Genomic DNA, 5000 nt, shown 5'->3' with positions numbered 1-5000 from the left:
CTCTCCTCTCCTCACGCACGTCCTCCTTTCCTCTCCTCCCACCACCATTTTCTCTATTCCCAAGCATCAATCTCTTCTTTCTTCTCCTCACAAAAAATTTTGTAATGAGATTTCAATCAGAGACGAAAACGAGAGAGCCGAGAGCGAGTGAGCGAGAGCGAGCGAACGAGAGCGCTAGCGAGTCAGAGTGAGAGATGGAGAGGCGCGAGGTCGCAATTCGGACGTCGAGTCCGCCTACACACGTTTTCCTATTGTTAATCATTCGTCTGTCCCGGTCATTAGTAGTTTTTCGTCGTCGCCGTTACGTTAAGTAAATTCAACGATCGATGTGTGTGCAAGCGAAAAATCGTTAGATTATTTTATTGAATTTATTCGCGATTACAAATAATTCATTAAAATTCTTCATCACAACGTTTCGCTTCGCACCGTCGTCGTCGTCGATATTAAATAACGATTAATACAACGTCAACAACAGAATAACGAAACCAAGACGACAAAAATTCATATACACGAGAACTCGCTACGCGCACGCTAAACATAACGCGCGCGCCAGAGAGGTTCGACGTGATTATGAAAATTTTGAAATAACAATAAAACATTTTTAGATCCGTCGGAGAGACGAGCTAGCGAAACGCGATTCGTAATCGTAGTCTTCGGTCAGATTTTAATTAAATAAAACAACACGTAACGACGAGTACGAACGCGTAACGCGGAACGCGTCAACGCGACGGATCACGAGCGCGGCACGAGCCACGCAATGTGATTAATGTTTTTTATGCAGCCGGCCCTCAGACAGGAGTGGTCCTGGATGTGTCTCCACGGACCGCAATGTGCGTTCGAAATGTCGATGTTCAAATGTGTCCTGCAGTTCACACTATGACGCGCAGTTAACTGCGTTCTTCATCGACCCGCGAGCCAAGTGATCCACCGTCCAGGGTAATGATTTTCGTTTTTTCTGTAATGTTTAAATAAAAATAAAAAATTTCTTTTTTTTTTTTTCTTGTCGAAAAAAAAAACAATAAATAAATAAAATGTATTCTATGTTAATTTACGAAACCGTCAACGACGACGAGAGAGACACGAGCGAGCGCTCCCGCAAGAACGCGCGCACGCGACTCTCCGTGACGTTTGGACGTGTACGCGACGTTTCGACGTTTTCGCCGTGTGCGCGCGCGCGTTTCGCATTTTATACATAAATATTATAATATTCGAAATTTCGAATCTCAAAATATATAATAATAAACATATAAAACACGGTGGTGCAACGCACGCACACACACGTTAAGAAAACTAAAACGTCTGTGAGTTTTTCTTTCGATCACCGCGTTCTCGCTCTCGAGCGCACTAGTGTCACGACGGCAATCGAATCGACACGACGACACACACACACACACAACTACTGCATCACACACACACACACACACACCACAAACACAGAACAACACTGTAATTTCGGTGTCAGTAATGGTATTTTGTAGTGCGCGTATAGTTTTATGCGTGTGCTGCCGTGCGCGTGCAGTACGCAGCAGTATTAGATATATAATGTCAGCAGTCAGATTCAATATCGTCGCGACAAACGCGCGCGAGAGCGTGAGAAATCGGATAAACGATAAAAATTAAGAACGATCGAATGTATGCATGCGTATATATATATAAATAAATAAATAAAATATTTACATATCACACACAATACAACACACGTTAATGATCCTTCCGCAGGTTCCCCTACGGAAACCTTGTTACGACTTTTACTTCCTCTAAATGATCAAGTTTGGTCAACTTCCCAACAACGCCGACGGCCGTGAAGCCACCGCGTGTCGGTCCGAAGACCTCACTAAATCATTCAATCGGTAGTAGCGACGGGCGGTGTGTACAAAGGGCAGGGACGTAATCAACGCGAGCTTATGACTCGCGCTTACTAGGAATTCCTCGTTTATGGGGGATAATTGCAAACCCCAATCCCCAGCACGAAGGAGTTTCAGCGGGTTGCCCGGGCCTCTAGGCCAGGGAGAACATGCTGATTCCTTCAGTGTAGCGCGCGTGCGGCCCAGGACATCTAAGGGCATCACAGACCTGTTATTGCTCAATCTCGTGCGGCTCGAAGACGCCGGTCCCTCTAAGAAGAATTTTAATACGTCGTCAGTGAGTTGCGCGACACGAGGCCGCGCACACCTAAATAACGACGCCTATTTAGCAGGCTAGAGTCTCGTTCGTTACCGGAATTAACCAGACAAATCGCTCCACCAACTAAGAACGGCCATGCACCACCACCCACCGAATCAAGAAAGAGCTGTTAATCTGTCAATCCTTCCGGTGTCCGGGCCTGGTGAGATTTCCCGTGTTGAGTCAAATTAAGCCGCAGGCTCCACTCCTGGTGGTGCCCTTCCGTCAATTCCTTTAAGTTTCAGCTTTGCAACCATACTCCCCCCGGAGTCCAAAATCTTTGGTTTCCCGGAAGCTGCCCGCCGAGCCATTGTAGTAACGTCGGCGGATCGCTAGATGACATATTTACGGTTAGAACTAGGGCGGTATCTAATCGCCTTCGAACCTCTAACTTTCGTTCTTGATTGATGAAAACACCTTTGGCAAATGCTTTCGCTGATGTTCGTCTTGCGACGATCCAAGAATTTCACCTCTAACGTCGCAATACGAATGCCCCCAGTTATCCCTATTAATCATTACCTCGGAGTTCTGAAAACCAACAAAATAGAACCGAGATCATATTCTATTATTCCATGCACGAAATATTCAAGCAGCATTTTTAGCCCGCTTTGAGCACTCTAATTTGTTCAAAGTAAAATTGTCGGCCCACCTCGACACTCACCGAAGAGCACCGCGATAGGATTTTGATATTGAACCGGCGTTTTTTAGAACGCCGGCTCACCGACGATATGCTCCGCAAACGTGTCAGTATCACCGCGGATGCGGTGCACCGACAGCGCGGCGCACAAATGCAACTACGAGCTTTTTAACCGCAACAATTTTAGTATACGCTATTGGAGCTGGAATTACCGCGGCTGCTGGCACCAGACTTGCCCTCCAATTGTTCCTCGTTAAAATATTTAAAGTGTACTCATTCCGATTACGAGGCCTCGTAAGAGTCCCGTATCGTTATTTTTCGTCACTACCTCCCCGTGCCGGGAGTGGGTAATTTGCGCGCCTGCTGCCTTCCTTGGATGTGGTAGCCGTTTCTCAGGCTCCCTCTCCGGAATCGAACCCTGATTCCCCGTTACCCGTGACAACCATGGTAGTCGCAGAAACTACCATCGAAAGTTGATAAGGCAGACATTTGAAAGATGCGTCGCCGGTACTTGACCATGCGATCTGCAAAAGTTATCCAGATTCATCAAAATTAACGACTTCGGACGCGAGGCCCTCCGTCGATTGGTTTTGATCTAATAAAAGCACTCATCCCATCACTGGTCAGAGTTCTGATTGCATGTATTAGCTCTAGAATTACCACAGTTATCCAAGTAACTGAGTAAGATCTAAGGAACCAAAACTGATATATTGAGCCATTCGCGGTATCGCCTTAATACGGCTTGCACTGAGACATGCATGGCTTAATCTTTGAGACAAGCATATAACTACTGGCAGGATCAACCAGGGAGCTCTCTTTTTCGTTAGCTCGAAAACTAAAACGTCGCACCGCATCGGGCGTAAAAACGCTCGTACGGCGTGATCGTGTTTAGGTATTATAATAGTATTTATATAATAAACAACTCTCGTTGTTTACTAATAAATAATATCATTAAATATATAAAAATCCATATCCTAGAAAATTTAATTTTTAAGGAAAAGGATAATTATACAAAATCGGTCCACCGAGATTTCGCATAAACCGTTCACGTTAAAACATATAATGTTTAAATAAAAACACCATATGAAATATTATAATTCGTTTTAACGAATAAAATTTCAAAATCGCGCACGGAACGTACAGAATGACGTAAACGACTGAACGAACAGGTGCATTCGTCCGTTTGATTGTTTCATTCTGAAATTAGAAATGAACTAACCGAACGAACATGCCGTCGCATGAGTTACGCATATGTCTCACACGGTGTTACGGCGACCGCAGCGTTTCGGTTAATCTATAATAAATATATTATATTATTATTATTATTAAACACGAAACACACGCAACGCGCAAAACCAATGAACATATGAAAAATTTTAAAATTTCCAGGACCAAAAAATTTATGCGTCCAATCACAAAAGTCTCCTCCTCTCCTCAATGTATATATGTCAAGCTTCTGACCGGACAAGATATATATGAGAGATGGATAGATACTTCAGATCGCATGACGCAGGTCCGACGCTGATCAAATATATAATATATAACTTTATAATGTGTTCGTTTAAAAACGAGAGAGAAAAACTGAAAATGTAATCCAAAAAACAACAAACATCAATCAAATCTTCCTCTCTCGCCTCGCGCACCAACTAAGGCACGCCCGAACATCAAACGCGACACGCGCTCAAACCACACATGTGATGCGGGCCGTGCGCGTTCGCATGCATACATACGTAGGATCGTCGTCCGCGGTGAAGTCTGTTGAGCCGTGGATTTTAAATTTTAATTTAGACAGAATATAGTTTATTATTATTATTATTATTATTATTATTAGTATTAGTATTATTATTAATTATGTATATTTATTTTAAATGTTATTAATTAAAATATAATTTTTTTTAAAAGATTTTTATTACGACTAAGTCTCGTCGGCCAGGTCTAAATATTTTATTAATTTGTCCTTTTCTGCCTTCACGAGGTGAAGGTACATCACGCCTTGATGATGATGATGATGATGATGATGATGATGATGATGATATTGATAAATTTTCATATCCACCACGTAGAAGGTTATCATTATGACATCTTATTATGTACGTAGGTACATTAACATTAATAACTCCTCCTGAACTGAGAACTGACTCCAGAGCGAGAAGAAGAAACCTCCTCACGTAGCGCGCAGTACCTATCGTGGATAATAATA

At 43.0% G+C, this 5000-nt stretch overlaps 2 non-coding genes across 2 annotated transcripts; both read right to left on the bottom strand.

Moving 5' to 3' along the window:
- Nucleotides 1-782: 782 nt before the first annotated feature.
- Nucleotides 783-939, bottom strand: LOC119630960 (5.8S ribosomal RNA). Its single transcript, XR_005246510.1, has one exon. It is a non-coding gene; the product is annotated as a 5.8S ribosomal RNA (ribosomal RNA).
- Nucleotides 940-1702: 763 nt separating this feature from the next.
- On the bottom strand, nucleotides 1703-3610 carry LOC119630943 (small subunit ribosomal RNA). Its single transcript, XR_005246502.2, has one exon. It is a non-coding gene; the product is annotated as a small subunit ribosomal RNA (ribosomal RNA).
- Between the last annotated feature and the right edge of the window lie 1390 nt (nucleotides 3611-5000).

This window comes from Bombyx mori, chromosome 11 (genome assembly GCF_030269925.1).
Source record: "Bombyx mori chromosome 11, ASM3026992v2".
In the NCBI taxonomy this organism is placed as follows: Eukaryota; Metazoa; Arthropoda; class Insecta; order Lepidoptera; family Bombycidae; genus Bombyx; species Bombyx mori.
The sequence above is the reverse complement of the archived record's forward strand: the minus strand, read 5'-3'. Positions and strand labels throughout refer to the sequence as shown.